The following is a 22,145-nucleotide window of genomic DNA, read 5'->3' as shown; positions in this document are numbered from 1 at the left end:
CACTATTCAGTGTCCCCTCGACGATCACCAGTGGTGTACGGCCAGTGTAGGAGATCGCTCCTCACACCATGATGCCGGGTGTTGGCCCTGTGTGCCTCGGTCGTATGCAGTCCTGATTGTGGCGCTCACCTGCACGGCGCCAAACACGCATACGACCATCATTGGCACCAAGGCAGAAGCGACTCTCATCGCTGAAGACGACACGTCTCCATTCGTCCCTCCATTCACGCCTGTCGCGACACCACTGGAGGCGGGCTGCACGATGTTGGGGCGTGAGCGGAAGACGGCCTAACGGTGTGCGGGACCGTAGCCCAGCTTCATGGAGACGGTTGCGAATGGTCCTCGCCGATACCCCAGGAGCAACAGTGTCCCTAATTTGCTGGGAAGTGGCGGTGCGGTCCCCTACGGCACTGCGTAGGATCCTACGGTCTTGGCGTGCATCCGTGCGTCGCTGCGGTCCGGTCCCAGGTCGACGGGCACGTGCACCTTCCGCCGACCACTGGCGACAACATCGATGTACTGTGGAGACCTCACGCCCCACGTGTTGAGCAATTCGGCGGTGCGTCCACCCGGCCTCCCGCATGCCCACTATACGCCCTCGCTGAAAGTCCGTCAACTGCACATACGGTTCACGTCCACGCTGTCGCGGCATGCTACCAGTGTTAAAGACTGCGATGGAGCTCCGTATGCCACGGCAAACTGGCTGACACTGACGGCGGCGGTGCACAAATGCTGCGCAGCTAGCGCCATTCGACGGCCAACACCGCGGTTCCTGGTGTGTCCGCTGTGCCGTGCGTGTGATCATTGCTTGTACAGCCCTCTCGCAGTGTCCGGAGCAAGTATGGTGGGTCTGACACACCGGTGTCAATGTGTTCTTTTTTCCATTTCCAGGAGTGTAGTTTCTTTAACATAATGGCAAGAAAAGAAAAAGAAATGAAATCAGAACATCGATTACATTAATTTACCAAAATCAGAAGAAAAAATTATTATATGTACAATAGTATAGCGTTGGTGTTGTTACAAGGTGAGTGTTCTGCAGTAGCGACCACTGGACCGTGTCAAAAATTTTATACAAAAAATAGACGTGTGCGCGTTTGGTTACCGTTGCATGAGCACCGTTGTTGAGTTTAGAGCCCTCTTCCAATATTGCTCCATCTGTGGCGCGTAGGCGCGTGCGTAATGCTGATTTACTTCCACGCCTTCTACCACACTGCGGGCGTACATAATTAAAATTCAGGTGTCAACATAATAGAATTAAATGCCGCTAGAAGCGTCATTAGGCGGGAACGTCGGCTTTTGAAGATCCTTTTGCTCGCCAGTAGCCCTCTTCAGTTAACCCGAAGCTGCAGCAAGACAATGCACGACGTCGGCGCCCCCGATTGGCGTCATACAGTTTTAAGAAACACGCCATGTGCGTGACAGTGCCTGCATAGTACTCTCAAGCCACCTGACTCAAAACCTATTCGGTACATCTCTTACGCCATCAGACGGGATGTGCGGACCTGGAAACAGGTCTAGCCAACTTCCACCAGTTGCAAACGGCGCTTGACTGGCCTTCAATGAGGACAGCTCCCAATGTTTTCGGTGTCTCGTGGATCCAATGCCACGAAGCGTCGCCGCCATCATAACGGAAAAGCGTGCTACACGCTTCTACTTAGGTGCGCCTAATTCAATTGTCCAGGAGTGTATTTACAGCGTCGATGAACGATGATGAATTTGACTGGTTATTAGCTGCTGAGGAAGGTATTGTATGCTAATCATATTACTTTATCTTACGATTGCAGACTCAATGTTCCGCGAGTGACGACAGAATGAGCTCCTATCGCCTTCACAAGCCTCATCCGAAATTTAACGACCGGAACGTCAGTACTACACTCTATCTACCTATATTTCGTTGTGTTTGGCATAAAAGACAAGGTGACATAAGTAGATTCTAAATTCCACATCTCACACGGATATACTTATGTTGATTTGCTGGTCTACGCGTACATATGTCTGAGATGATTTGAAATTGCTGAAAAGCCAAAGAGAGCGTTGCGTCTGCTTGTTCGCTATCATTCGGCACAAAACAAAAGCATACTACTCCACTTCAGAACTGCTCGTCATGGTTACCCCCGTACTATGCATTAGAATCGGTTCATACGGAACTATTGCTCTGGTTATTCTTCTGGTGGCCAAGCGGTTTTAGCGGTTCAGTCTCGAAACGAGCGACCCCTACGGTCGCAGGTGCGAATCCTGCCTCGGGCATGGATGTCTGTGATGTTCATAGGTTAGTTAGGTTTAACTAGTTCTAAGATCTAGGGTACTGATGACCTCATATGTTAAGTCGCATAGTGCTCAGAGCCATTTGAACCATTTTTTGTTATTCTTCTGGTAACTGACCTAGTCAACTGCCTACAACTGGCCACCTTCACATTCTTTTATTATGATTATTTCTGATATCATTCTTAAGGAGTCAGCCAAGCTCTAGTGAGAATTATGATGCGTTTTATGAATCAAATGACCATTTGTACGATTTTCATTGAGACTGAAAGGCAACTTTGGTTAATATTCGGTGGATCAAAATAGAAGTCGGTCATTTCAAAGTTTGCTGATTGTAACTGCACGTAAACTACGTTTATAGTACGTTGACTGAACCGGGATGATATGGGGCTAGAAGAGCTAGAAACATGCAAAAATGAAAATTACTACATAAATATCAACGACAAAATTAAACAGAGTACGGCTGTCACACATATGCATAGAAAAATTGCATTTCAATCATAATTTGCAATTGTGGACTTGAATTTTTACAGGACAAAGTATTTCGTAAGTGTTCGATGTTTTAATTAATTAATAATATTTCCAATGCGATAGGGTCTGCAGCTGCGATGAATTTATTTGAATGATTTCGTGATGCCTTCGACTGCGAAATTTCATTCACTTCAAAATTCTTTGCAATGAAAGTGTTGTAAAGTAGGCTGAACGATGCTCTCACATCATATCAAGTTTTTAGGCATTAGTTCAATAAAGACATCCCCCACAAACCCTACTGTGTCACTGTAAACGAAAGATAACCTGACTGCCAATATATGTTAGTAGCGCCAGGGATAATTTCTGAAAGAAAACCAAATACAAAAACTTGAATCACATGAAGAAAGCTGATAAATTACATACAAGTTAAAAGATCGGTATTGAAAGAAAAGGATAATTTCAAACTATGCTATGTAGTAGCGGAAATGGTCTTGCGTTACACTAGAACCAACTTTTGCTATGAGAAGTTTTATGACGAAACGAAGGACTATTTTTGTAAAAGTTATACATTTGATGTACAGGATGTTTCACAATTCTTATTACGGGCTCCTAGGGACTCTAGAGGGTGCTTTTTAGATAAAGTTTGCATATGAGACTCTTGTCAGTAAATGTACCGTTTGGATAAAAAGTAACTTTGAAGACAGAATCATTTCCAAATTATCCACTTCACGGTACGCACATGATTGGAAAAGAGCACAGGTAGTCCCAGTCTTCAAGAAGGGTCGTCGAGCAGATGCGCAAAACTATAGACCTATATCTCTGACGTCGATCTGTTGTAGAATTTTAGAACATGTTTTTGCTCGAGTATCATGTCGTTTTTGGAAACCCAGAATCTACTATGTAGGAATCAACATGGATTCCGGAAACAGCGATCGTGTGAGACCCAACTCGCTTTATTTGTTCATGAGACCCAGAAAATATTAGATACAGGCTCCCAGGTAGATGCTATTTTTCTTGACTTCCGGAAGGCGTTCGATACAGTTCCGCACTGTCGCCTGATAAACAAAGTAAGAGCCTACGGAATATCAGACCAGCTGTGTGGCTGGATTGAAGAGTTTTTAGCAGACAGAACACAGCATGTTGTTATCAATGGAGAGACGTCTACAGACGTTAAAGTAACCTCTGGCGTGCCACAGGGGAGTGTTATGGGACCATTGCTTTTCACAATATATATAAATGTCCTAGTAGATAGTGTCGGAAGTTCCATGCGGCTTTTCGCGGATGATGCTGTAGTATACAGAGAAGTTGCAGCATTAGAAAATTGTAGCGAAATGCAGGAAGATCTGCAGCGGATAGGCACTTGGTGCTGGGAGTGGCAACTGTCCCTTAACATAGACAAATGTAATGTATTGGGAATACATAGAAAGAAGGATCCTTTATTGTATGATTATATGATAGCGGAACAAACACTGGTAGCAGTTACTTCTGTAAAATATCTGGGAGTATGCGTGCGGAACGATTTGAAGTGGAATGATCATATAAAATTAATTGTAGGTAAGGCGGGTACCAGGTTGAGATTCATTGGGAGGGTGCTTAGAAAATGTAGTCCATCAACAAAGGAGGTGGCTTACAAAACACTCGTTCGACCTATACTTGAGTATTGCTCATCAGTGTGGGATCCGCACCAGGTCGGGTTGACAGAGGAGATAGAGAAGATCCAAAGAAGAGCGGCGCGTTTCGTCACAGGGTTATTTGGTAACCGTGACAGCGTTACGGAGATGTTTAATAAACTCAAGTGGCAGACTGCGCAGGAGAGGCGCTCTGCATCGCGGTGTAGATTGCTCGCCAGGTTTCGAGAGGGTGCGTTTGTGGATGAGGTATCGAATATATTGCTTCCCCCTACTTATACCTCCCGAGGAGATCACGAATGTAAAATTTGAGAGATTAGAGCGCGCACGGAGGCTTACAGACAGTCGTTCTTCCCGCGAACGATACGCGACTGGAACAGGAAAGGGAGGTAATGACAGTGGCACGTAAAGTGCCCTCCGCCACACACCGTTGGGTGGCTTGCGGAGTATAAATGTAGATGTAGATGAACTGAGAAGGCGGCGCCGTTGTCAGTCCTTGTTGTTATTACGTTAGGTACAGTTTTCGTCTGACTGCAGCACGGTACTTGGGACAGATGGCGGGTTTGACTACGGTGCTCCACGGTCGTACGGCACTCTCGGTTTTGAAGAGGAGTATTCCAAACATTGCCATTGCCTACATCTACATATACATCTACATTTATACTCCGCAAGCCACCCAACGGTGTGTGGCGGAGGGCACTTTACGTGCCATTGTCATTACCTCCCTTTCCTCTTACAGTCGCGTATGGTTCGCGGGAAGAACGACTGCCGGAAAGCCTTCGTGCGCGATTGAATCTCTCTAATTTTACATTCGTGATCTCCTCGGGAAGTATAAGTAGGGGGAAGCAATATATTCGATACCTCATCCAGAAACGCACCCTCTCGAAACCTGGACAGCAAGCTACACCGCGATGCAGAGCGCCTCTCTTGCAGTCTGCCACTTGAGTTTGCTTAACATCTCCGTAACGCTATCACGCTTACCAAATAACCCGGTGACGAAACGCGCCGCTCTTCTTTGGATCTTCTCTATCTCCTCCGTCAACCCGATCTGGTACGGATCCCACGCTGATGTACAATGCTCAAGTATAGGTCGAACGAGTGTTTTGTAAGGCACCTCCTTTGTTGATGGACTACATTTTCTAAGCACTCTCCCAATGAATCTCAACCTGGCTCCCTCCTTACCAACAATTAATTTTATATGATCATTCCACTTCAAATCGTTCCGCACGCATACTCCCAGATATTTTACAGAAGTAACTGCTACCAGTGTTTCTTCTGCTATCATATAATCATACAATAAAGGATCCTTCTTTCTATGTATTCGCAATACATTACATTTGTCTATGTTAAGGGTCAGTTGCCACTCCCTGCACCAAGTGCCTATCCGCTGCAGATCTTCCTGCATTTCGCTACAATTTTCTAATGCTGCAACTTCTCTGTGTACTAGAGCATCATCCGCGAAGAGCCACATGGAACTTCCGACACTATCTACTAGGTCATTTATATATATTGTGAAAAGCAATGGTCCCATAACACTCCCCTGTGGCACGCCAGAGGTTACTTTAACGTCTGTAGACGTCTCCCCATTGAGAACAACATGCTGTGTTCTGTTTGCTAAAAACTCTTCAACCCAGCCACACAGCTGGTCTGATATTCCGTAGGCTCTTACTTTGTTTAACAGGCGACAGTGCGGAACTGTATCGAACGCAGCCGGCCGCGGTGGCCGAGCGGCTCTCGGCGCTTCAGTCTGGAACCACGCGGCTGCTGCGGTCGTAGGTTCGAATCCTGCCTCGGGCATGGGTGTACGTGATGTCCTTAGGTTAGTTACGTTTAATTAGTTCTAAGTCTAGGGGACTGATGACCTCAGATGTTAAGTCCCATAGTGCTTCGACCCATTTGTGTCGAACGCCTTCCGGAAGTCAAGGAAAATGGCATCTACCTGGGAGCCTGTATCTAATATTTTCTGGGTCTCATGAACAAATAAAGCGAGTTGGGTCTGACACGATCGCTCTTTCCGGAATCCATGTTGATTCCTACAGAGTAGATTCTGTGTTTCCAGAAATGACATGACACACGAGGAAGAAACATGTTCTAAAATTCGACAACAGATCGATGTCAGAGATATAGGCCTATAGTTTTGCGCATCTGCTCGACGACCCTTCTTGAAAACTGGAACTACCTGCGCTCTTTTCGAACCATTTGGAACCTTCCGTTCCTCTAGAGACTTGCGGTACACGGCTACAAGTGAGCCTACCATCGATCTCATTTTAGATTCGAACGGTACACTTCTGGCCGTGCGGTCCTTGGTTTATCTACGGGATTCCCTTGCTACAACCTCTAGACGCCTGTGGCAGGTATTGTGAAGCTCCGTGTGTATCGAGAGAACGGAGAGGCCAAGAGGAATGTATCAAAACAACAAAGGACTGCCATCAACCGTGCTGGAATTCTGCGACTTTGATGGCGGATGTCAAAGGACTGAAGAGTTTCAGCGACAGAAGAGGAGGGTCGCTGATAACGGAGACGGTCATGGTGTTCCGTAGCGGATGCACGGCGCATCGGCCGAGGACGCGTGAGGCGCTGCCATCGAGATGTGGGTGTGTGGGCGCCGGCTGCGGCCAAGGCGCGGCTGGCGTCAGCGGTGCGTTACGCAACGCGTGGCGCCGCACCTCTGCGGGGGCCTCGACCCCGGCGACGGCCAGCACGCGGCCTCCGCGGTCACCTGCCGGAACGCAATCGTCCCGTTTGGCAGCCGCCGGTGACCCACTGCGGCGCACCGTCCTCCTCTTCCACTTGTGGTGGAACTGGTCAGTTGTACGCTTCCAGTTATTACAGAGAAACTGGTACACCTGCATAATAGCGTGTAGGGCCGTGCCGCAACACGACGTGGCATGGACTCGATTAGTGTCTGAAGTAGCGCTGGAGGGAACTGACACCTTGAATCCTGCAGGGCTGTCCATAAATCCGTAAGAGTACGAGGGGGATGGAGATATCTTCTGAACAGCACTTTGCAATGCATCCCAGATATGAACAATATTCATGTCTGGGGAGTTTGGTGGCCAGTGGAAGTGTTTAAACTCAGAGGAGTGTTCTTGCAGCCACTGTGAGCAATTCTCGACGTGTGGGGTGTCGCATTGCTCCGCTGGAATTTAGCAAGTCCGTCGGAATGTTCAGTGGATATGAACAGATCCAGGGCATCAGACAGGATGCTCACGTATGTGTCACCTGTCAGAGTCGGATCTCGACGTATCAGGGGTCCCGTAACACTCCAACTGCACGCGCCCCACACCATTACAGGGCCTTCACCACCCTGCTGACAGGCAGGGTCCATGGATTCATGAGGTTGTCTCCACACCCAAATACGTCCATCAGTTCGATACAATTTGAAACGATACTCTTACGACCAGCCAATGTGTTTCCAGTCATCAACAGTCCAATGTCGGTGTCGACGGTCCTAGGTGAGACGTAAAGCTGTGTGTCGTGCAGTCATGAAGGGTACATGAGCGGGCCTTCGGCTCCGAAAGCCCATACCGATGACGTTTCGTTGAATAATTCGCACGCTGACACTTTTAGGTTGCCGAGTTTTGAAATCTGCAGCAGGCTCTGAAAGGGTTGACCTTCTGTCACGTTGAACCGCTCGGCCAGTCGTAGATTCGAACTGCTTACGCAGTTACGAGTTCAGCAATAGGAGGCACGAGCAGGGAAATGAATTAGTTAAAAATTCTGTGAATTTAATTTGCTTATTTATATATTAAAAAGTAATTTCTCTCTAGTCTACGGAAACCACCGATAGCTTACCTAGGTAAAGGGCAATCGAATGGTGGGAGCGGAGCAGTTTTCATGGTCACCAATCATTTGATTCACAAAATAAATCTGCAGAAGCTCCCGGGGCCGTTAGTTTCAAATTCAAGCCAAGGAAACAGCGGCGAGTAGGTATAATAGCCTCTCTTACAGTCAGACAACTGTTGCCGCCTCGGGACCACCAACCTAGGCGTTGGGCTGGCCTGACTGTCCTCCGATACAAAGCTGTAGCAAGCTCCTGCTTTGCCATCCCCAGTCAAGTCGGCTAAGGGAACCTTTATCGGAGGACGCTCTCTCTGTCTTTCCCAGTCTCAGTCCGATGCAGTCCTAGGTAGGTATCCCTTCGTGACTAGGAGTAATGCGGTAGTTGCCGCCATTTTCGCGATTCGTGTGTTGTTTTCATGGCCATGGAAGCAACCGTGCAGTGTTACATTCAGCTTTTGTCAAGACATTAGCAGTAGAATGCTTGTAGCAGGTCCGGCCGTGATTACCATACAAATTGTAACGCGAGAAAACTGCATTATGGTTGCAGCCATGTTAGAGCGGTAACCTTGGTCCCGCTGCCTCTGTCCGCGAGATCGCGTCTCATTACTCTCGTTCGTGATCCTAAATTCCAGAATTTCCTCTCTCTAGCAACTGGACAAGTTTCCATGTTTTCCCATGTGTTTCTGTGCCTTCTCATGTACAGTTGCCTTGGCCGACAGCAAGTCTGTGGATCCCCGTACAGCCCAAATTTATGGGTTGGCAAATTCCACTTCTTGTAACGCGACTGCCTCGCATTTCTCTGTTTTATCAAGAATATAACTGATTTAATTACTGTTTTCTGCCTTTTACTGGTCTGTAGTATTACATTGTTATCTTCATTAATAAACTTATCAATCCTCGGCAATTGAATTCACTGCCGTAAGAGAAGTTGTACGATGCCTACACTGTCCAGGGAGAAGATGAGATCATTTAAATCTGATGGTCCGGGAAGCAGAAGATTAACAGATAAGATTGTTTTAATCTGATTCTAGGGAAAACTGCGACAGGTAGAACTCCTCGCCTCTTTCAGTCCGCCAACACACCACATTTACAGGAACACCACCACATTGGCATCTAAATGTAAGAGCACTTCGCAAGAATGAGATGCCTTGGCCGCAAGTGGAGTACAAATATCGGATTGTATCGTTAGTCTCCAAGGTTACGTGACCTCATAGTGGCCAGTGGAAGTGTTTAAACTTAGAGGAGTGTTCTTGCAGCCACTCTGAGCAATTCTCGACGTGTGGGGTGTCGCATTGCTCTGCTGGAATTTAGCAAGTCCGTCTTCCCTTCCACCAACGTTGGGTAAATGCGATGCTGAACAGCTACAACAAGGAATCCACTAAGTTCAAACATGCTCGCAAAAGTATGGAAGTAGTTTGACTGACGTCTGGGTGTTTGTCAGTGCGTCTGGTGGAGGTAATACTTACCCCAAGGTAATATATGCATGTGAAAGATATACCCTTGTAAAATTGGATAGTACGGTTCCGATGAAAATCAGATCTTCGTAGTCGTATGCCAAAGTTAAAATTTGTTCCAATTTTCTATCTTCATTCGTGTAAAAGGAACAGTCTTATGATATCGGATGGATCTTTTTCAATCACGCTGTATTACTGAAAAACAGCAAAACACGTCACTAGAATTTTTTTTTTAAATTTTCGAGCTCCATTTCCCTTTCTGTGTCATCGTGGGTGCCAGACAACAAGAGGACAGATTGAAACACACATTTAACAAAAAAAGCAACAGTTTCATTCTCAACTAATAAAAAATTAGGAAACTTACTCACCCATAACATAAAATCAAATACGCAAACTTACAACAGCAGAGTAGTGTACAAAGTATCATGTCCCATTTGTCCTGCCTACTACGTAGAGAAAACAGGCAGAAACTTCAAAGCCCGATTTCAAGAACATGTAAATGTTTTCAGGCTCAATCACTTTGAAAAATCAGTCATTGCACAACATACGTTGGAAACTAAACACGTCATCAACAACCTAGAAAACAATTTATTAGTATTGCATAATGAAACCGTAAATCTGTTAGAATAACTGGAGAAATACCTCCACGAAATCAAAAAACAAGAATCGATGTTAAATGAACAAACACATTTCGCAAGCCACAGCAATTTCAGCAATTTTAAAGTTCTCTTCTAAAGTTATTTCCTGCATATGTCAACTGTTTCCTGCAGATGTCAATTGTTTAATAATTATATCTTTAGCACTATGAAAAATTCATCTTTGACCACACCATGTACAAAAACATCTGTGAAGCGTGTACAAACATGTGTTTGCGAATGTGCCTCTTGAATGAAGTGATATGTTTGAAAACGATGGAGGTAAAAAGTTATGCTGTAGCTAAAACGTCAAAAAATTGTTTCTTGGATTATTTGGTAAGTTTACGCTATTCATCTTTACCGCTATTTCGCACGTATTTTCCGCATCTCGCTTACGAAATTCGTACACCTATCATCAAACCTTTTCGTGACAGGAATATGCATTTCATCTCGTTCAAGAGAACAAATAGGGCGTGTATTAAGACGAATTACACCTGAAGATGGACCAACAGGGTCCGAAATGCATCGTGTACTGAATAAAACACGAAAGATTGTGACTGAAGGCGTTCTTTAATTCATATTCCGACATTTGCCTGGAGCGATTTAGGAAGTCACGGAAAACCTAAATCACGATGGCCGGCCGCTGGTTTGATTAATGGTGTTCCTTCGTGCATTCAGCCGTTTTGTTGATTCTAAATATCCGAAAGCACATCGTTAATGAAAGAATTATCTTGTTACAGATCCAGTCTGAGAACTGCCTGCCCGAAATTGATGGTGGTGGTAGTGGTGGTGGTGGAGGAGAAGAAGAGATTACTGTTTAACGTCCAGTCGACAACGAGATGATCATTAGAGACCGAGCTCAAGCCGGGATTAGGGAAGGATAGAGAAGGAATGCGGCCGTGACCTTACGAAGCAACCATCCTAGTATTTGCCTTAAGCGTTTTAGGGAAATCACGAAAAATCTAAATCAGGATGGCCAGACGCGGTTTTGAACCACCGTCCTCCCGAATGCGAGTCCAGTGTGTTCGGTGGTGGTGGTGTTAGTGAAGTAGATGAGAACGAAGTACCTAAAAGCGTCTTAAAATTTTAAGTGTGTGAAACTGAAGACAAGGAGCCGAAGATCATAAAAATTTCATATCTTTAGGCAATACTTTACAAGAAACGAGAGAAATGATATTGAAACTTGATGAACGATCTAAGACTTTCAATATTCTGATAATAAAATGCAAGCTTTTACAGCCCATGTTTCTTTGTGACATTTGGTTTTCGGGGTCTGAGAACAACTTCATTAGATAGCAAAAAGAACTTAAATGAGACAAGTTGTGAGCTCCGGTGTAAATAAAGTCAGCAGCGCTATAACTCATTTGCTGAACGAGCTCCAGCGACTCGACGAGTCCTCAGCGGCTGGAGTGGGAGAGTAAGAGCGTCAGCAAGTCCGCGCAAGTTGCACGGAAGGTACTCCACAAAAAAGTTGCCAGTAGCCCGAAGAGCGGAAGGCTGCGAACGACCTTCACAAGTCTATACGTACCGCGAGGAGAAAGGAAAGGCGGCACTGATTACAAAATATTGCAGTCTGCGGGATAGAAGCAGAAAGCGTAACAAGTCTTTCATTATGTGTTTCATTGACGGGCTGTTATTGAAAATGCACTACTGGGAAAACTGTAGCCATACCGAACGTGCTAATTTCCACAATGCAGTGCAACGTGTTAGTTGTTCAAATATTCTTACAGATGCTTAGCACGGTAACAGCCATTCTTGAGGACCAATAATATGGAATATCCTGTTGATATAATCTATGATACGGACGGAAACAAGCTATCTCCTTGTATGGTATTAGCTCCATTTCAAAGTGTACACATTTTAGGTTTAGCGAACATCGCCTTCCTCTGATTGAACAAGTGGATCCTCTTTCCTGAAACAGTGTTTGAAGTCCTCTACAAACATGTACCAAAGGCCCTAAAACTAAACATATCAAAACGAAGGTTATAGGCTGTAGCGCAGTGTTTTAGGGAACTACATAATAACTTTGTTACTACTTTTTTTAACAACGTATGTGAGAGAGGAAGATGTTGTGAACCACTTAGGCTAAATTTCTGGACTTTCCTTCCTTTGGGCCAGAATGAGGGAACATCTCTTAGTGCTAACATTGCAGGCATTTCGTTGCACATTAATAACAGCATGCAGCATTTATGGAGGCTGCTTCCTACAGGACGAAAAAGTTAAGTAATGCTATAACTATGCACACATTACCTTAATGTTGGTACAGTTCGAACTGTAAGCTGTTGGTCGATGTAACAAGTGCGCACTGTCCTTACAGTGGCTCTGAGCACTATGGGACTTCAACATCTGAGGTCATCAGTCCCCTAGAACTTAGAACTACTTAAACCTAACTAACCTAAGGACATCACACACATCCATGCCCGAGGCAGGATTCGAACCTGCGACCGTAGCGGTCGCGCGGTTCGAGACTGAAGCGCCTAGAACCGCTCGGCAACTCCGGCCGGCTGCTTACAATGGCATTATTACTACCTCCCACGTCCGCAGCTCGAGGTCGTACGGTAGCGTTCTCACTTCCCACACCACTTCCCGGGTTCGATTCCCGGCGGGGTCAGGGATTTTCTCTGCCTCGTGACGACTGGGTGTTGTGTGCTGTCCTTAGGTTAGTTAGGTTTAAGTAGTTCCAAGTTCTAGGGGACTGATGACCATAGATGTTAAGTCCCATAGTGCTCAGAGCCATTTGAACCAACTACCTGCAATGTACTAGGAAAATACGATTTTAGTAATTTTTTGACACTATCGTGGAGTAACAGCGATCGTACTTAATATTGTAATCGTCCAGATTACAAGAGCTTCTTGTTTTTAATTCCGGTAACCGGTTTCGGGCTATAAGAGCATCCTCAAACCAAATGTCCAGGTGACGTGCGGAACCAGTGTATGGAGCTACCGTGTGGTACCGACTGATACCTGTCATGAACTGCTAAAAACAGGCGACGGGTGGCACTCTGTACTATACAACGGTTCCGTGCGCCGGCTCCTCACGTCATCTGGAGATTTCGTTTGAGGATCCTCTTACAGATAACAACCGATTGCCAGAATTTAAAAACACGTAAAAACTATTCCGATCTGTACTGTTTTTATTAAGATATACTGTTTCTTTAAACTTTTGCAGCAAAACACTACCCGTCTCTAGAGAACGAAACGTAACTTTCGTAACTAGATACATCTGTTACTTCTTCCACGCCGCACACAATTTTGTGTTTTCCTCACACTGATCATGCTCAGTAATCGGGCAGATGGATAGTCCGAAACATCGAAACAAAAACATATGATAATCGAGACACCAGCATCGGCAGATTTTACATTCCTACGGTACGATGAATGAAGTTAGGGCTTCCTAGTTTTTCAGAAGGCAACGTTATCGTAGTAGGATATAAATATTTTCGTCAGGGGGAAGCCGGGTGTTAGTTTCGAAACTTACTTGGGTACTTTACAGTAATTCCTTGTGTCAGGGGTTTGCAAAATAGTGTTAAGTGTAAGTGCGATAACTCAGTTGTTCCCAAGGTCTCCTCAGCAAGTCCATGCTGATTGTCGCATAAAACACTGTGCTACGATGTACAGAGAAGGAAGGAACAAAAACTAATTTTGCACACATCTGTCGAGTTTTCAGTTCCACAAATACGAACGAAGCATTTATCCAGTGTGTAGTTAAGTATGCAGCTGTTAAAGAAAAACCGCCGAACTGAAAATTTTCATTTCTTCGTAATGAATGAGTTCCTCGCGAAATTATGCCGTAGCTTGCACATGTTTCAGAATTTTTCAGGCCGTACTAGTACGACTGACTTAACTCGTGAGTCTCACGAGCGCTAGTTGTTTCTTTCATGCACATATTGTGGCAAACAACCACTTTCTTGTGTGTCAATAAATCGTGGATTGGTTATTTTGTCGGTGATTCTTTAGCACTCCGTTTTCTGGCGTATCCCTGCGAGGTAAAAGTAGAACTTTTTTTCACATTTAGTATGTTACAAACACTTCTCCAACTGGCTGTGTGTCCCACTGCCCGAATTGCGTCAAAGGCACTCACGTGATATTGACATAAGGAAGAAAAAGACATACGGATACCTCCATCCAGAACAATATTAATAAACATTACTAGGATACTTACTGCTCTTAGTACTAAAATTGTCCGGCCGGTGTGGCCGTGCTGTTCTCGGCGCTTCAGTCTGGAACAGCGTGACCGCTACAGTTGCAGGTTCGAATCCTGCCTTGGGCATGGATGTGTGTGATGTCCTTAGGTTAGTTACGTTTAAGTCGTTCTAAGTTCTAGGGGACTGATGACCACAGACGTTAAATCCCATAGTGCTCAGAGCCATTTGAACCATTTTTTGAACTAAAATTGTAAGGCGTTTAAACTGCGTATTTTTTTCTTTTTTGGCCAATCTCATAGTAAACTATTGATACAAGCCGCACCTATAAAGCCATAGGCTGAAATCCTGTTTTTTTCCATTGGTGTGAGACGCTCGGACTAAATTTGAAATCGGCTGACAGAAAGTTTAAAATATAACTACACTGACGGACAAGCTATCGCAATGGTCTATTAGTCGGATGCGAAGATATTCTTGGCCGACTACGTCAGCGGGCGCAAATAAACAGAGACGGTTACACGGCCTTGGTGGGCCCTGCATCCTATCCGCCGGTTGGCGGCTCGCGGAGCTGCAACCCGCATTCAGGGCCACCTCTGTGTCTGGCTGTTCCCGCACCATCGGAGGAGCTACCGGTGTAGGCAGCGTCTGTCACTATGATATTTGCCATGCGAGCGCCCATGATTCTATCAGTTACGCCGACGTTTCGGGTTCGCATGGAGTGATGCACCAGCCCTTGGTAATCCTAACACTGGAACATTAAAGACGATCGTTAAGCAGAAGAAAGGCTATTTATTTCTATTCGGATCGCCAATAAAACTTAAGATGGAGATGAATTAGAATTTTACGTTCTTTCAACGTCAAGGACATTACAGGCGAAGCTAAGCACATCCGGACAGTACACGGAAAAGGAAATCGGAAAACTTTTTGGAAGGAACCATGTATGCATACATTTCAAAAAACTATAAGACAAATTTGGGAAAAATGAGTAAGGATTGGCGGGAAAGGGGAGGGGGGGGGGGGGATTTGAGCTCGCTCTTCGTGCATGCGTATCCAGTATCTCAACCTTTGTGCCAGTTCACTTCACGGCAGAAGAGTAAACAATGCCGTTTGTCGGTCCCTTTTTGGAACATGCTGTTTTCACACAATTATATAAAAAAAGTGTGAGAAACCGGTATGAAAAGTTTCCGACTAAAAATCACTACGCAAATCATAACGAATTCATTATATGAAACTATTACAGAACAGAGTTACGCTACAGCTGGGAGCTTCTGAAATAGACAACCTCACACAGACAACACACAAATTCCCGAATTATCCTCAATTAAAGTTCTGGGAGACGAAATTGAAACTTTGTGGTTTGTCGATGACATTCTAATTTTGTCAGACACGGCAAATGATTCACAAGAGCAGATGAACGGAATGGATAGTGTCTTGAAAAGATGTTATAAAATGACCACTTCAAAAGTGAAACAAGAGCGATAGAATGTAGTCGAATTAAAACAGGTGATGCTGGTAGAATCAGATTAGGAAATGAGACACTAAAAGTAGTCGATGAAGTTCGCTACTTAGGAAGCAAAATAACTGACGATGGCCAAAGCATAGAGGATATAAAATGCAGATTAGCTACAGCAAGAAAGGCATTTTTGAAAAAGAGAAACGGCTTAACATAGAATATAAATTTAAGTAAAAGGAAGTAGTTTGTGAAGGTACTTTTAAGGAGTGTAGCCTCGTACGGAAGTGAAACTGAACGGTAAGCAGAGTTCAGACAAGTAGAAAAGAGAAGTTCTTGAAAAGAGGAGTTACAGAAGAATGTTGAAAATCAGATCGGTGAATAGAATAACTAATGGAAGGGTACTGAATCGAACTGGAGACAAAAAGGAAATTCATGGCACAAGTTGACAAGGTTGGTTGACAGGACACACGCATCAACGAATCGTAGATTTGGTAATAGAAAGAAGTGTGGTCGATAAAAATTGTAGAGGGAAATTAAGAAATCAAGGCTTGAAAAGAATAAGCAGGTTCAAATGGATGTAGGTTGCAGTAGCTATGCACAAATGAAGAGACTTGCACAGGATAGGGCAGCGTGGAGATATGCATGAGACAGTCTTCTGACTGAAGACCACAACATGACTATCATCATCATCACCACCACCACCACCACCACCACCAACAACAACAACAACAACAACGACGACAACAAGAACAATAACAGAAATAAGAACAAGAACTTCCATAGCTGCCAGAACCGAGAGCCACGAACGATAAATGATGATTTATTGAGTTGCCAATGAATGAGGTCGATATTTATATTTTGAAGTAGCCATTTTGGATTATTGTGTATATAAAAGTTTAGTACATTAGCTATCGACACCACTCTTAGAGGATTTATAGTTTTCTATTTGAGTCGTCATGTATGTATGTCCTTTCTTTACGGACGTACTACGAGAAGGTCACGCTAACACTTAAAGAGTTACATCCGTCAATGTTCATACTAAATGATTATTACTCATACCGTGTTTACTTTCAATTGCTCATTGTGGGTAAATGCCTTGAGGGAGAAATTCAATGCACACTTAATTACAAACATGTTACTGGTGGGTTTGGTGTACGATATTCGAGTCGGGAAACCTTATTTTTTTAAAAATCGAGTGGATTAATGGCAAGCAGCAGCTGTCTCCGAACTCTTGGCATCAAAGTCGAATACGTGAGTAAAATCGTATGTGTAACAGCGGAGATTACTTCAAAAGATTATAAATAGTATCAAAATAAACGTTTTCATTTATTTTTTCCCTTGAAATATGCCACAGTTTGTAGCGACAACAGTTTCGCTGGAAGTGGAGTTGGTAAGTTAATGTTCCATTTGGAAGGAAACGGGTTCCATCATGTATGTAAGATCAGACTCGCTCCTGGTAAATTTTCGGACGAAATACGTGTAAAGTCTTCCTAATGTATCATCTGAGAAACTATTCCCAATGATGCGAGAAGTCAGCGAATTAACTACTATCCTGAAACCTCCTGGCAGATTAAAACTATGTACGGAACCGATACTCGAACCCAGAATCTCGTGCTTCGAGGGCATTGCTCGCCCAGTCTGAAGTATCGATGCAATTTCCACGATCCACGACCTGCCCTCATAGTTTCAATTCTGTCCGTCTCTCCTGCTTTTTAAATATCACAAAAGTTCACCTTTATAATCTGTCGGACTACCACTCGTGGAAAATAGAAAATCGCGGAGAAATGTCTTAGCTACAGCCTAGGGGATTGTTTACAGCTGAGTATGCTTCTCTAGAATTTGGAAGTACCGGCAGAGGGGAAGGCGGATTGTGAGTCGTGCACGGATAGCTCAGCCGGTAAGAGCATTTCCGCATGAAGGATGAAGTTCCGGGTTCGATTCCCGGTTCATCACATAGTTTTAATCTTCCAGGAAATTTCAAAATACTGCCGCAGAGTGAGAGATTCATTACGCACTTGCTGGTTACTTAGCGCCATTTTCGGGAGATGATGAAAAAGAAGGCGGTACTGTGTTATTTATTCTTATAACACTCAAGATATTAAAATAATTTTGTTTCTTTCTTTGATACGTTATCTTAATAGCACAAAGTTACTCGAAATGTCCTATTTCATAATTAAGCAGGTATTATGAAAACATCATTATTTATTCTTTAGTTTCTCAATTACTAAATATAATGAGTTTACAGAGAAACATTTTCTTTAAAGAAATGTTAGTGGTTTACTATACGTGAAAACCACTTTAAGGTGAAATTTTCAGTGAGTAAATAGTTGTTCTTGTTGTGGTCTTCAGTCCTGAGACTGGTTTGATGCAGCTCTCCATGCTACTCTATCCTGCGCAAGCTGCTTCATCTCCCAGTACCTACTGCAACCTAAAATAGTAAATAGTAGTTTGTTTTAAAATTGGTACAGTACGTATGAAAGGCCTCATTCTCTTCTTTTCAATAAACGTTTAACTTTTTCCAAAAACTTCCTATTTAAAAAAGTATTCATATTCAAAATCTACTTGTTCTAGAAAGCTGCAATCTTAAATTATGATTATTTCCAAGATTTGGTACCAAAGTTTTGTAGTCATAATTTTTCTGATTCAAAACCTGCCTACTTTCATTAAAATAACTTGTTAGTTTGTTAATTATTCAAATTAGAAAATTTCAGTGTCTCTAAACATTCTGGAGGACTTGTGAACCACTATTGCATTTTGCCTGTTTTAATTTTCCGGTTTATTGCATCCTTGTTTGAAATGTAAAAGCTCTGTATTCCAACATTTTGTGATTTCTGATATTATGTTCGTCTATAAATAGGGATGGCTCACAGCGCCGCAAGTAGTCCAGGGCGAGCAGCCTACAGCTTATGTCGCATTGTGTAATTTTCATTGAGTCATTAGTTAACATTCATTAAGTCAACATCATGTAGTCAGTTTGTAGCTATCGGTGTGGATCAGTCCGCATTTCAGTAAAATATGTACACTTCGTGCCCGAACAGTGTGAATTCATGCGTTAGTCTGCTGCCAGAGTACTTTGTGATGTGGTGCCCTGTTAATGTAACTTGCTCACCAGACCCGAATGTTTAGATTGCTGCCTGTTATAAAGCTGATTATCAGACAGGGACTACTGTGTATAAACAAGAAGAGATTGACAATAAATTAATCGTGTGTATTATTTATGTGTCCCTCAAGCTCGTTAACACCAGGAACACAATTCATCAAGACCAGCCACAGGACAATCGAAGACAAGTTCCGGGTGAGCCAGGTTACAAACGGATTCAATAGTGAATAAACTTGTTGTAGCTGGGATTCACAGTCGTAAAAATTTTTTGAAGGACAATATCTTTACGCCAGTGACTATAATGGCCTTAGGCCATTATCAAGTGCTACTGAAAAATAATCCTCACGTTTATCTGTGATGGTTTATGAATAAGTCACGTAAGAATTTATAGCAGACTTCATAATTGTGCAACGAGGGCATACTCTTTGCTTCCTAATACAGTCGTTGGACTGCAATGGCACTCCACACATAGCAAAACAATATCTGTAATCCGTTTACGCCCGAAAACGGTTATTAGTAGCCTGCAAACAGTAGTCTGCAGCTGTGGTGTAATGCATTTGTGACTAGTGATGGGTTAACGAATATGTGAACTTACAGATTAACAGATTATGTTGTTTTACGATGTCTGAATAAGTGTGCTCGCACTTTGTAACAACATCACGAATTTATTTAACAGTATTGACAGCGACATACAAAATCTCCGATGTTCCCCCTTTTTTATATCTATGTTCACCATGTTTTCTCCTTTGTATATTTTTAAATGTCTTCTATTGTTTGTTCTATGTCTTTCGGCTGAAGAGCAGCGCATATGCTGCTACCAGCCCGCCCCTATGGGGAGTTGAAATACAATAAAGGAAAAAAAAACATACAAATGTGTCAGCTTACATTACGTTGACATGGCTTAAAGCCATAATATGTAAGTAACATGGTTACGTAGTTAAAATGTCTTGTATAATCGGCACAACGCCGAGATACATAATGAATCTGTAAAATAATTTTTTAAACATGCAGCAGCACTTGATAATGAATGGCTTAAGGCCGAAATTGCAATAGTGTAACAAAAACTTATAAATGTCACTGGCGTAAAGATGATGTCCTTCGCCGGTCGTGGTGGCCGACCGGTTCTAGGCGCTTCAGTCCGGAACCGCGCTGCTGCTACGGTCGCAGGTTCGAATCCTGCCTCGGGCATGGATGTGTGTGATGTCCTTAGGTTAGTTAGGTTTAAGTAGTTCTAAGTCCGGGGGACTGATGACCTCATATGTTAAGTCACATAGTGATTAGAGCCATTTGAATTTGATGTCCCTCAAAGGATTCAGTAGTCTTTAAAGAGCCATCAAGGACACATTTCCTTCACTAGCTAGCAGAGAACGAGTTCGATAAAGCTCGATCTTGACGTGATTTATAATGTGTAGAGCGGCGTTTGGCCAATGGCCTTGCCGCATCGGTAACACCGGTTCCTGTCAGATCACCGAAGTTAAGCGCTGTCGGGCTTGGCTAGCACTTTGGTGGGTGACCGTCAGGTCCACCAAGCGCTGTTGGCAAGCGGGGTACACTCAGCCCTTGTGAGGCAAATTGAGGAGCTACTTGGGGAATGAGATTTTCACTCTGTAGCGGAGTGTGCGCTGATATGAAACTTCCTGGCAGATTAAAACTGTGTGCCGGACCTAGACTCGAACTCGGGACCTTTGCCTTTCGCGGGCAAGTGCTCTACCAACTGAGCTACCCAAGCACGACTCACGTCCCGTCCTCACAGCTTTACATGTGCCACTACCTCGTCTTCTACCTACTTGATTGAGAAGTAGCGGTCCCGGTCACGAAAACTGACAACGATCGGGAGACCGTGTGCTGACCTTAAGCTTCTACGTATTCAGTGACGCCTATAGGCTGAGGACGCCACGGTGGTCGGTCGGTAGTTAGGGTCTTACGAGACCTGTTCGGAAGAGGTTTAGTTTAGAGCCGGATTTGATTCTGGCTCCTCCTAAGCAAAACTCTGCGTTTTACCGCTTAATTCTCCTTGCAAATAAATCCTTCGCCGATGATATGCGTGCTTCGGACCGCTTGGAATACAGGGCGCCTCCCGCTTGTGCGATAAATCGGGAGAGATCCCGAGAGGACAGTAACGTCTTCATTAGTGAAACAGCCGGCCAAAACCAGAACTCCCTTACGGAGCGTCCCAGTCTAATAACAACACAACAGCAAGCATCCCACGTATAAAGTGACCGGCAACTGCGTGTTCCTTAAAGACGTGCTGCAGTTGGCAACACTGCGACGGGCCTCTGTAGCGCAGTTAACACTGCGGGGCACGCATTCGCCCGCTGTTCGCCGCCAAACCGCCGGCCTCTCGTCTCCACTACCCCCCTCCACCCAACCTTTTATTTTTATTTTTTTCGCAAGCTAATTAATTGGCACGCCTGTCTTGTTGCGTGGGCGCAGTTGCCACACTTGGCGCGGGCCTGCCGGCAAACCTTTTACGGACGCCGCGCGCAAGACCGGGCCCGGCGTTTTTGAAAGCCGAGAAGCGTGCAAACTGGAGCGTGATAGATGGGTGGCTAGCGGGTACGGCTCGCTGCCGCAGCTGATGCGCCCTCCCGCGTAACAGACACCGGTTTGCGCGACAATGCCGGCCTCTATTCGCGACAGCCGAAACTAGCGGATTCCGCAGCTGTGCCTTACGTAATGCGGCACGCGTCTCGCGTTGCGCTGCCCGAGATCCTTGACTCTCCTATTAGCTTTTTAACAAGCGTGGAAACGCACTCCGCTGAAGCCACGTGCTACGAGCTACTTGCTCGCGAGGCCACAACCACTCCCTCGACTTCCTTACAGTCCTCCCATTTAGTAATCAGACGAATGTTGTGACCTGTGCTGTAGTGTATTCACGGACAGATACTGCAGTACTTACGATGATGGTTCATTCTCTATTTCAGTGTGTCATTATTTGGCGTGGATGACTGCGCTGAGTGCTTGAGAGGTGTGCTGTGACCTACACCAATAAGTAAACGCTTTTGAATTTTCAGGACTGCCTCCGTAGCTCGGTGATCAGAGTGTCTAGCTGCTATTCGGAAGACGAGGCTCCGCTTCTGGGTACTATCGGAGATTTTTCTTTGGTCGGAGGACCGGACTGGGAGACAAGAAAGCGGCAATGGCCGAAAGATCAGTGTGCTGCCCTCACGGCCCTCCATAACACATCCGATGACGCCACTGGCAAAGGATAACACGG

The 22,145-nt window shown here is 44.6% G+C and overlaps 1 pseudogene; it reads left to right on the top strand.

Annotated features, from left to right (window-relative positions):
- The first annotated feature begins 20,351 nt into the window (after positions 1-20,351).
- LOC124617126 lies at positions 20,352-20,469 on the top strand (annotated as a pseudogene).
- Positions 20,470-22,145: the final 1,676 nt, after the last annotated feature.

This window comes from Schistocerca americana, chromosome 5 (genome assembly GCF_021461395.2).
Source record: "Schistocerca americana isolate TAMUIC-IGC-003095 chromosome 5, iqSchAmer2.1, whole genome shotgun sequence".
NCBI classification, from domain to species: domain Eukaryota; kingdom Metazoa; phylum Arthropoda; class Insecta; order Orthoptera; family Acrididae; genus Schistocerca; species Schistocerca americana.
This window is presented reverse-complemented; position numbering and strand designations above follow the sequence as displayed.